An 11835-nucleotide genomic window follows, 5' to 3' on the forward strand; every position below is an offset into this window, starting at 1 on the left:
ACTCAGATCATTTTACCGAAGAATGATCGACTGGATATATATTCACTGATAACAGCAATTCAACTGATATGCCTGACTGGCACATGGACACCTTGACATTTACACCTGTGTTCACCAATAATAATAGCTGAATAATAGCTAAAAGCAGTGTACTGAGACACCGCCGCAAAATACCCTACGATATCCAGCAAAAGCTTAACTAAGAGCAGTTTAGTTAAACAAAGACTGGCTATTTCACGCATTTACATCTAAAGAAACCTTGAGAAAAAGTATTCAAAGCACGTAGTACTCCATGGTGTACTTTCTTTCTAAGTAGTGATGGAATAATCTGCACGCAATTATGACGTTACTCGGAAATCTTTCTTCGACCATTATAGATACAGAATTAAATCTGTCTAGTTTTATAAACGATAATTTCGTGCCTACCTTATATGGCGTAGATAAGTACTGAGATAACAAATATTTTTGCAAAGTCGAACGTCAAAGTATGATATTTATAGGTTTTTTTTCCTGTTTTATATGTGTTCTTCGAAATAACGAATCGTGTTAAAAGAAATCAAAATGTTTTCTTTTCTGTTAAGATATAACAATTATTCTGAAATAACGAAACGGAAAAAAACAATTGTTTATATATTTGGCATCGAACGAAAATGAAATTACATTCTATTGTAAGATGTTAAACACAAACAGCAATTTAAAAGTTATTTTCTCAAAAAAAAAATAAACGTGTCCAACCCTAACAGTATTATAAAACATATAGTTACAACAAGGGTAGTATACACACATTTATAGCGCAAACACTGGCACAACTTTGGCCGAGTAAACTTAAGAGTTTAGAACTTGTTTAAGGTCTGTCAGAATGACGAATGCAAATTATGTGTTCAAAGTAAAGCTATGTCATCGTAATGAGATGTTAGTGGGGGTGGGTGTATTTTGCAAATTACAATGCCTTTCATTGAAATATTCGTTCAAACTGAATCTAATGCTAGTCCTGTCTCATAGCGGTTTATGATAACATGGGGTCATTTAAATTACTGTTTTATCCTTTGATGACTATGTATCTCATTTCTACTGTCTTAGTTCATTGTATGTCGCCAAAAATACTATGTCAAACAGTTACGTAGTACATTTGGTGTTTCAAAGATCAGGCATATGTTTTGCTTGTATGTATGAAAAAGCGAAGTTGCACGTTAGGTTTACACTAGCTCTTAGAATGCATCACTTTGTGCCAACAAACCGATTAACATACGAGTTTGTTGCCTGCCGGCAACTCAAAGACTGACAAGTGCAATGTGTTTACATATTTGGCTCCCCTAATTACGTTTTCAATATAGATATAATCATAGAAAAAGTGGGACCCAACAAGGCAAAAATGAAAATGTTACAGGCTCGGTTTAATTTAAAGTATGTATTATAACTGTTAAAACCAAGTCATGTGATTCTGGAGAACCGGATTTTTTTAAATATTGATATTACTGTAGCTGTGGCGTAATAAATATATGCTGTAGGTTCTTTCTTAACATATTAAGTATATTTATTTTCCCATTAAAAAGTCATATGACAGCCATGCAGATGACCGATGGCTCCGACTTGCCGACGATTGCCGACCTATGTTACATCTGTTATTGTTAATAAATGGTTTAATACCAGCTGCATCTTTCACCTAGATCCAGTAAGTGGCTTCTATTATCCATGCAATCAGTTTGAAGAAAATCATAAATGCTAATTGTGTTATGAACTACATTGATGGGAATGTGTATCCATTGTTAACAAATTATGTATTTCAATACACTGCTACACTATGTACTCTGCCTACCTTAGCTATAGCAGGTTTGTGCATAAAACAGTGATTATGATACAGCCAGGACTGTATGTTCGTTCTAACAAAATTACCCTTTTCCAAGTTTTAATAAAATGGTCATTGTAATAGGGATTATTTTAACAATGTCATCTCTTTTTAAAGACTTGCTAATTATTTTTCTATTTTTCATGCACTGCTAAAAAATTTTTTTTCAAACTGTGTCAACAACATCGAGCGTTTATAGCAAAGAGAACTACCGTATACAATTTAATATTTATTGTTACGTCTTACAGATAACTCCACATGTTAATCATCTTTCTAGCAGTTTCCAACGTGTACAGTCAGTGTAGGGTTTCTGCAATAAGCTTTTCGGAAGTCACAAAGGTTGGTGTCTGAAACAAAAATAACATTCAGGTAATAACCTTAACAGAGTATGTGTATCTTTACAAGGAAACTTTTAAAATAGATCAGTTTTAAAAAGTCTATTCAGAATTATTTAAAACTAAGTAGATATCAAGAATTCAGAACCAAATAACTGAACGGTTTGATTAATGCAAAGTTACAATTACTTGTAACAGTAGCGTTTTAAATCATACCAATGTGTCTGTTATTGCGCTCCTTCATTCTAAAATTACTAGAAAGGACATCGTTACACAGAAAATACCAAAAACAGGCCCTTTTCCATGAAAAGGCATGAGAGTGTGATTTTGGGAGGAATATTGCGCAACAAACAAACCCCCCCCCCCCCCCCCCACACACACACACACACCACACACACACACATAATCAGAGATTCCGCACCTTATTTCATATTTCATATCCGTTTCTTTCCAGATATAAGAAAGATTCTCTTTTCTAATCGTGATAACTTTCTATTGATTATACGTGTTTGATTCTGTAGTATGAACTATATCATGCTACGAAATTAGGTAAAATGCTTACACTCAACTCCGTCGCTACCACAGACATGTATTGACGAACGTGGCATTACAAAACCAAGATGGCCAATTTCGTGGGAACAATCTATATTATCGCATGAATCAGTGCCGGCAATAGAACCAATTACTGTAATAATGGGAAAAAATTGTTTCAAGATTTTATAACAAATCAGATAACGTAAAAATAATATTTTGCCATGGTAAATGTTTTAAATCAGAACTTATGAGAAGGAAGAAAGGGAAAATCTGAGCGGACTACATAGTAGAAGAAATATTTGACCGTAAGCAAATGTGATCAAATTATTTGACCCATTTCCAAAAGCACATACCTTAAAATCGTCCAAGTCAAATTAAAACGTAATTGAAATTTGTTTTCGTTGTATTCATAGCTAGTCTGATAGTTCCAAATAATAGCGAATATTGTCTTCCAACGAATATATAATGTAATAATTTACGCTTATAATAGCCGGACTACACAGTCATTCATGAATTAACACCAAATATAATGTAAAGCTGTACAAATACATGTAAAAAAGTTATTATTAATATTTAACAAAGTCTTACCCAACACGATGAACACAGAAACGACGCAAACCTACATGATTGTTTCATTAAAATAGTTATGATGACCTTTGGTCTTATCATGTGTTCTTAATTTACATTTGACCTTATCTTATCTGAACAGGTCACAGCCGATCACGTCTGATTCAAATACCAATTGTTTGAAATCTAGATATATAGTGAATTTACATTTGAGAATACATTTTGATGTTCGTTCCATTTCACTTTGTGGTTTTGTTAGGCCTTAATAAGTCATATAACTTTATAGCTCTTTTTATGTGAGGGAATGAATGAAGCTCAAAGTGATATGCTATTGAAAACGGGTTTATAGTTTATAGTTTCGCCTTGTTAGCTCAGTGGTTGAGCGTCCGCTTCGAGTGCGCAAGCCCTGACTGCGTCATACCAAAGACGTAAGAATTGTACCAAAAATTCCTTGTTTGGTGCTCAGCATTAAAAGGGAAACAGGCTTCCCCTTCTCTCATACACTCACGGCAATGGATAGCACAAGGAATGAGGTGCCGAGGGTATCTAAATCATTCTGCCTAAAAATGAATATAAATTCATCCCAATGTCTATATCTAAATGTATCCAGTCCCTGAAATACTTCCTGTGTTGAGATCCTAATGGCATTTGTTTCAAATACGCAAGCTTCTAAGTGTTCAACTGTCTCTGTTAACAAAAGTTTCCGAAACTGGAGATCTCATTTCTGCAATTAGGGTGAAGCGATTGATGCAATATTCTATTAACGATAGATTGGTCCTTTGCGTGTCACTGAGCTCTTTCTGTTCATTAATGATTGCCGCGGCCTTATTGGAGCAGTAATAGTTTTTAAAAGAAAGCTTTCGATTTGCCACTTTCATAAACGAACCTCCATTTTAGGTTGCTGGCTTGCTCTTTTCAAATGCAAGGAGCCAGGAATTGGAGATGCTCGGCGTTTTATAAAGTCTATCGTAATACTGGCTCACCGAGGTGAGCAAGCAAAAAATGTTGAACATAATATTGCTAACGGTGACTCCAAATGCATGCGTAATTTATCCAGAATTTATTCCTTTTAAAAAATGTAAAATGTACTTTTATAATTATCAACACTGTTAGTTGTATGTAACAGGCTACTTCAATGTACAGCTGTACAGCTATTTTTGTAAAGCTGCTCTTTATTCTAAATGCAGCAATTCGCTATTTTGTAACGTTTGCATGTTTGCAGACGCTGCTTATATTTTTACGTGCACCAGAATATCATAAAACATTTGAGTTAATATTGTACAATAAATTTTACGAAAGAATGCATGTGCAACTTTAGAACATAATGTTATGTGATTATCTAAGTAGTTATATAATAATAATAAACATTACAAGTTCTTGCTTTTAACTGGGAGATATTCATTTTATTCAAAACCCGTCTAATTCATTACCATGCGTACTATAGCAGACTAGTTCAACAAATTCAGTAATTTTGTACACCATGCTGAATACAGCATTTGTGATACGTTGGCACTATTTATTCATTCGCCATCAAGAAGTAGTTATAATTCCAATTTTAATACAAAAAAAAAAAATAAACAAGATGCACATACTAACAGATTTTTTAAAGGGGTGTTAACTCCAAAGGTCGCTCGACACAACAAAAAATTAAAATGTTCAAGGCTCGGTTTGACTGAGCATGTTCTTAGACGGTCGTGGAAATGCATGCAACCGTCCACGATTTCTACCCTCGGGTTGAGCAGAGATTATTTACAAATGTTACAAGTACCCGCCCCGTCCCCCCCCCCTTCCCCCCCCCAAAAAAAAAAATATAAAAAATTCAGAAACATCCATAGATGTGTTCCAACGGCGGTGTACATGGAACTTGCAATGATACACAGTGTACAAATTCATTTAAAACAGCGTATGGTTCCCAATTAAATTAATGTGCTCGGGTAAGAAAAACAGTGTCAAGATACTGCTATATGACCTAGGCAAGTGCCTAGTAGGGATTCATCTGGCAAAAAGTTATCTTATATGTACTGTTTGCTAACATGGTAGGGTTTCAAGGTTAAGGTGCAACTCCCCGGTGATATATATGAATAAAACACATACCCAAGTACATCAGTCACGAGGGACAAAGTAGTATGTGTCCAAAAAACACTATTATTGTGATGTCAGAAGATCCCACGCAAAGTTCAACAAATCAAATCAATAGAAGACACGGTTTGATTTGGTGGGGGAGGGGGGTGTAAAGGGGGTGTATGTCCGCAAGAGACAATGAATAACGCAACACGACTACATCCCTAGTACCGGCTAATACGGAAAATTGGATAGACACCATGATAATATGTGAGTTTACAAGCATGCTGATTATTGAATATTATTTCCGATAGGGAATTATCTTTGTAGAAGGCTTTCTTATATACACTAAAACCCGTCGTGAAAACACATAGGTGAAGTGCAGACGATTTGAAGGCATCGGTCCTTACTATGTATACAGCAAATTATTCTTTGATTCTACTAGCCCAACGTTGAGTTGAATTTTAAATTTTGCAAAGTAGAATATTTTCATATAACATTGCAAAATAATCAGGTGATGAAACAAATGTTAGATATTGGCAAAAAGGCAATGAAAATCTTGCTTTTCTCCATTTTTTGAACGGTTGCAACGTTTTTCTTCCTTCTGCACAACATTTTGGTTATTCATTAGGATTGTACACAAAAATTCATGACATTAAGCTTGTACAACAAGTCACTTTAATGTCTCAGTACTCACATTTCATTGACTTCTGAGAAAAACAAAAATCGCCTTAAATGTGCAAACAAGCCGCTTTAAAAGAATACGAGATACAAAGTTAAGACATCAGGAAAAAACAAGGCATTAAGCTACTAAAGGATTAGTGACAGCATAAAGGATTACATGTGATTATTTAAAATCCCATTTATAAAAGAGAACAAGAATAAATAGAATTTGTAACACTTTAAACTTTGATTAATCATGTGGGTGGTAGTGATAAAAGGTTTACTTCCAAATTCTGACATGTAATAGCGTGTTGAACTAGACTCTTTATAAAATGAAATATTACGTTCTTGCATGGAGTTTATTCAGATATCAATTAGTTTCCAGGTTTGAGGGAAGAAAGAAAATTTCCTAATTTTCCTGCATTCCTTATCATGTAAAACTCTTGTTATAACTTATAGTTTTATGGCTGTTTTTGTAAAAGAAATGAAGATGTAGCGGAACAACATTTAGCAGAAATCATATTCTAATTCATTCTTATTATCAAACTCTATCTTCTTGTCATTTTTTCTTGATATTGTTGAAAAGCAGGAGAGGAAGACATTGATCAAATTAATTGATAGTTAAGACAAAGGAAGATTAAATTCTCAGAGACTTTTTCTAGAACGTTCTACTTTTATGAACTACTCAATGATTCAACATCATATTCACGGTTTAATATAGTCATTCTAATAAATATGCTAACTTGTGTTCGATTATAATATGTTTGTTTTTAACTGATTCATGGAAATAAATCTAGTTACACGATGCACTGATATAATATCAAAACTAAAACGTTAACGCTTTTTATCAACATTTCGTGTTGAATTAAACTTAATAAACTACAAGTTGTACATCATTATTTAAACATCTTATGTTCAACCTATCTTCAATTTCCTAACGTTTATATCAACATTTCAAGTGGTAACATAATAAATTATATATAAGTTATACATGTACATCATTATTTTAACATCTAATTGTTAATATATCTTTAATCTCCTAACATTTATATCAACATTTCGTTTGGTAACTTGATAAATTATAAGTTATACATCATTATTTAAACATCTAATGTTCAATCTATCTTTAATTTCCTAACGTTTATATCAACATTTCAAGTGGTAACATAATAAATTATATATTAAGTTATACATGTACATCGTTATTTTAACATCTAATTGTTAATATATCTTTAATCTTCTAACATTTATATCAACATTTCGTTTGGTAACTTGATAAATTATAAGTTATACATCATTATTTAAACATCTAATGTTTAATCTATCTTTTATTTCCAAACGTTCGTATAAAACATTTCGTGTGGTAACTTAATAAATTATAAGTTATACATCATTATTTAAACATCTAATGTTTAATCTATCTTTAATTTCCAAAATAATGTTTCTCCCCGATTTCTCTCAAGATATCGGGTAATACCATTTGCATTGCACATAGTTCTTAAGCAATCTGAGAGTAATGAAAGGGTCTTTTTTAATTTTTAAATTATCCTGCCTTACGTTTTGAATCTGTCGCCAAAAAAGGCTATTTTTAGAAGATATTTTCCATAATTATTGTAAATGACAGCTATTGTCTACAAACAAAGATTTAAAACATTCATTTTTGAGTTGATTGTTTGTAAACATTTAAGGATATCTCAGTTGAAATAAAAGCAATATTTCCATGCAGAAATGTGTTTAAAAAAACAAAACAATTTACGAAATTGTGAATTTGCCTGGCTTTTACAAAGGAAAAATATAATTTGCAGATAAAATTTAAGTTTAAAAATATATTTTGAACATTTAAACAGATCCTACTATCACCCTTACATATCTATAAAATAACATTTATTTTCTTTCTGAGTTTTGCAAAATAAACTTCCATTTCCGAAGACCTCTGATAAGAATTATATAGTCAAACAGTTGGGAAAACAGTAAGAGCTTTTCTAATCTAATTATATTTCCATCAAAGTTCATGTTTTAGCCAAAACTTACATAATAACAAAACTGACTTTTGAGAAAACTGAAACACATATACAAGGCTCATCTCTTTAGAAAAGTAATATGTCATTTAAGTTTTATAAGAATCCAACGTCAAATTAAGATATATGGCTATTGAAAGTGATACCCAGAATAACTTAGATTGTAAAACACGTAATGGACTGTTGATAGGAAATTCAGAACATATCAATCTGATGTTTATTCTTTTGAAACAGTAAGGATCGATTTTACACTGAAGCGATTTCTTATATCATTTTTTTTTATCAGTCTCTTTTTTTTCTTAAGGAAGTCAAAACTGAATTTTGTCCATTTTATACTATTCCTTATCTTTTAAAACATAAAGTCCTATTACTGTTATAGATTGATTATTATGTTCTTACTATTTCTGATTTGTTCGATGCATAGTGTCTAGGCTTAGAAAACATATTTTTGAGATGTTGTCAAATAAATCCATTCTTATTCGTCAGGATCGTCAAGATATATGACTTTATGTGGGATTCACAACCGGATAATTTGTACTTATACGAACACGTCGTCAGATCCCGGTAAAACCTTTTTAATCAATGCCTCAACATCTGATTACTCGAACAAATAGTGATGGTTCCGCCGATTTCAAGTGAATGAAGTTCGACTGTAGCATCTTAGGTTTCTGGGGGCATTTTTAACATATTCTTTATGATCATATAAGTCAAATGCCTGCATTCTGATTAACATTTTTGACAAAAGATGATGGTGTTCAGCAACTTTTGTTGTGGGCCTGAAGAAAAAATCTTGCATGCCTTAGGAGCATATTCAATTATTTTGTCAAAGAAAGTTGAAACAAAAGAATTTCTGCTTACTGAACAACTATTTGGGAATGCTGAAATTTATCCACTTAACTGTAATTTATAGCAAAGGCGTCCGCGACCACGTGGTTAAAAAAGTTTACTTTAAATCATTTGCCCCTCACTGACGTTTATTCGAAAACTCAACACGAATGTAGATGACGAAAGGTAAAGGTAGATTATCCGGAAGCACAGAGCACCCCGAACACAGGCATAAAGTCATGCATCGCAACAGACGTTTTTCTTGTGAGGAATTTATTCAGCTCCCTGTTGAAGAATCAATGGTTCTACCCAGGTGAGTCCTTGATATAATTGTTGGATGGTCATCTTGGACCTGCCGATCACCATTAAAAGGTGGAAATTTGTGTCGGAGTGACATTTAGCCTTACTAAAATATATCGTTCATTATTCTTTGTAAAGGTACAATCTGTTGTCAGGTTAGATTGATTAACCGTCATCGTATCATGACACTGGCAGGAATACAATCAACCATTATATTTAATGTTGTATATGACGACTTTGTATGTCAGACGTTTTGTCACTTGAAGCTTAAACTAGTAATAATAGCATCTCTGACAATTTAAACATGCGTTTGCCTACGAATGCGCCCCCACCTCCACCCCACCCCTTTAAGATAATTACAAATGAAACAAAACAGAATCACGACACTATGAAAACATAAAAACGCATATTATCTTGCTGAATTAAAATAATATTCAATTTTCAATGCTTTAACACAATAATAAATAATACTTGATAAACTATTACAAAACTGTCATTTCCACAGCGACCACACTATTTCTAGATTGAAATAAATATTATGGTTTTTAGGCCTCCCACCTAGAATGTTTTGTTAAGCATAACTTATAAAAGAACACAGTCTTTTTATCATTTCAAGTACAATGCATTTTGAAGTCATCGAAAACGCATGAAAAATCTTTCCATACCATTCCTTTAAAAACAGATTACATTAATTGTGTGTTCAATATATTATGTATTCCTCGTATAAAAAAAACGTTGATTTATGATTGTAAAATTAAGCTTAAGTTTATGAAATAGAAAAAGTGGAAACAGTTAGCTTAACACGACAAAAACGAAAATGTTGCAGGTTCGGTTTTATTGAGCCTGTTCATGGACAATCCGAAATGCATGAGAGACGATTTCTTAATACATTCCATAATTTTATAGCGATGTATAAACGTTTTCGCTGTCATTGACACAGCTTAGGTAATATCGACGCTTCAGAATTAGAAGGGCGTAAGTGGAAAATCATACTTTTCGGCAAAACGAAAAAAAAACACTGTCTATGGCAAATACACCCTTCTAGTTCTCTAGGGCGTAAGTGGGACCTTCTGTAACAACATTCAAGGGCAGACACGTCCTTCTATTACTATGTTTCGGAAAAATATTTTACTTTTATTATTGGTGAATTTGGTCAACACAACAGTAAGTAACACACTTTTTTAATTAATAGGATTATGCCCCCTTGGCATGTAGTTTCAAAAAATGTATAATTCATAAAGAGTGTAACTAACACTTACGCCTTTCTTAGTCTAGGGCGTTGATATGGCGTCTTAGAAGCTTTAACTGTAGAGTTCGACAACAGGTGGTCTTCTAGGAATAAGAATTTCAATTTCAAGCTTGGTGGATCAAACCAGTAGAATGATCGATCAGGCTCCACTAATTCCTTAAACAAATATCTTCTAATGAAGACATACAAGTCGGAGAGTAAACAATATGTTTTCTTGACTATTTTTAGATCTGGAACCAATAAATTGTGATTACATGCCTGGTGACAAGTAACTGTTTACTTCATAGCTAATGCGCATGTTTGTAAAGAAACATGATTAAACAGAATGTGTTACTTTACAAAAGCTAATGGATATAAATGGGTTCCTTGTGATTCCTGACGAATCATGACATGACATGAAATTGGCTTAAAATGTTTAATACACTGGCGCATTTGGTATTTGTATATTTTATTTCTACAGGCATGGCTTCCTTTGAATATTTTTCTATTTTGTTTGAGACTTTTCAGTTAGGCAACAGTGCACCCATAGTTTTCTAGCACAGCAACACATGTAGTTTGAAATACAACTATCGGCAGTGGTATAAGTAAGTAAGTTTTATTTGGCACAAGTGTACATGACATGGCAATATAGCGATAAAACAAATGACAAGTCAATGCATAATAATATTAAATAGTGACAAACCAACAAATCATTAGACAATTATATCATATTACTCAGCAAAGCCATGTAATGCTCACCAATACCAGGGATAACACAAAAAAGATGAAATGATTCTTTTTATTTCCATTGTGGTCCCTGTTATTGGCGGCATGACACAGAAAGTCATGTTTACCTATTATATTTTTGAGTAATAAAGCAAGATACATAATCTTAAATACTAAATAATTTATGAAAGCTAATTGAGATCACATATATGTATCACAGTAAAGATTTATCACATAATATTTCATGAGGAATGATCAATGAATGATAATATGATCACAAAGTTGTCAGCCAAAATAGAAAACTCACTACTTCTGACGAGAATAAAAATATTTATACTTTAAAAATGTAAGTATAGCTACATTTAAATGAAATCAGTACAGCAGCCAGAATAAAAAATATAAACGGCTGAGATAAGAATTATATTTCTAAGACTTGTCTGTTTAAATCAATTAAAAGATTTTAATATACTACAACTGAAAGACTATTAAAATCAATTAGACATTAAATAGGATTTGATGGCATGCTTAAATGAATGGGAAGATTCAATATCCCTAAGATGTTGAGGGAGACCATTCCATAAAACAATCCCATTGTAATCAAAAGACTTTCTGCCAAAGCTACCAATCCTCTCTGGCAAAGAAAATCGACCAGTCAAATCAACAAAGGAATAATTAGAATCAAAAGAATTTGATGATGGAAGTGCAGACACTCTTGATCTGGTAAAATGGTCA

The 11835-nt window shown here is 32.7% G+C and overlaps 1 long non-coding RNA gene across 1 annotated transcript; it reads right to left on the reverse strand.

The window, feature by feature from the left end:
* Positions 1 to 2062: 2062 nt before the first annotated feature.
* Positions 2063 to 3406, reverse strand: LOC128551203 (uncharacterized). The gene is made up of 3 exons (XR_008368698.1): positions 3304 to 3406; positions 2744 to 2866; positions 2063 to 2193 (listed from the first exon to the last, which is right to left on the reverse strand). It is a non-coding gene; the product is annotated as an uncharacterized LOC128551203 (long non-coding RNA).
* Positions 3407 to 11835: the final 8429 nt, after the last annotated feature.

The sequence above is a fragment of the Mercenaria mercenaria genome, chromosome 19 (genome assembly GCF_021730395.1).
Source record: "Mercenaria mercenaria strain notata chromosome 19, MADL_Memer_1, whole genome shotgun sequence".
NCBI lineage: Eukaryota > Metazoa > Mollusca > Bivalvia > Venerida > Veneridae > Mercenaria > Mercenaria mercenaria.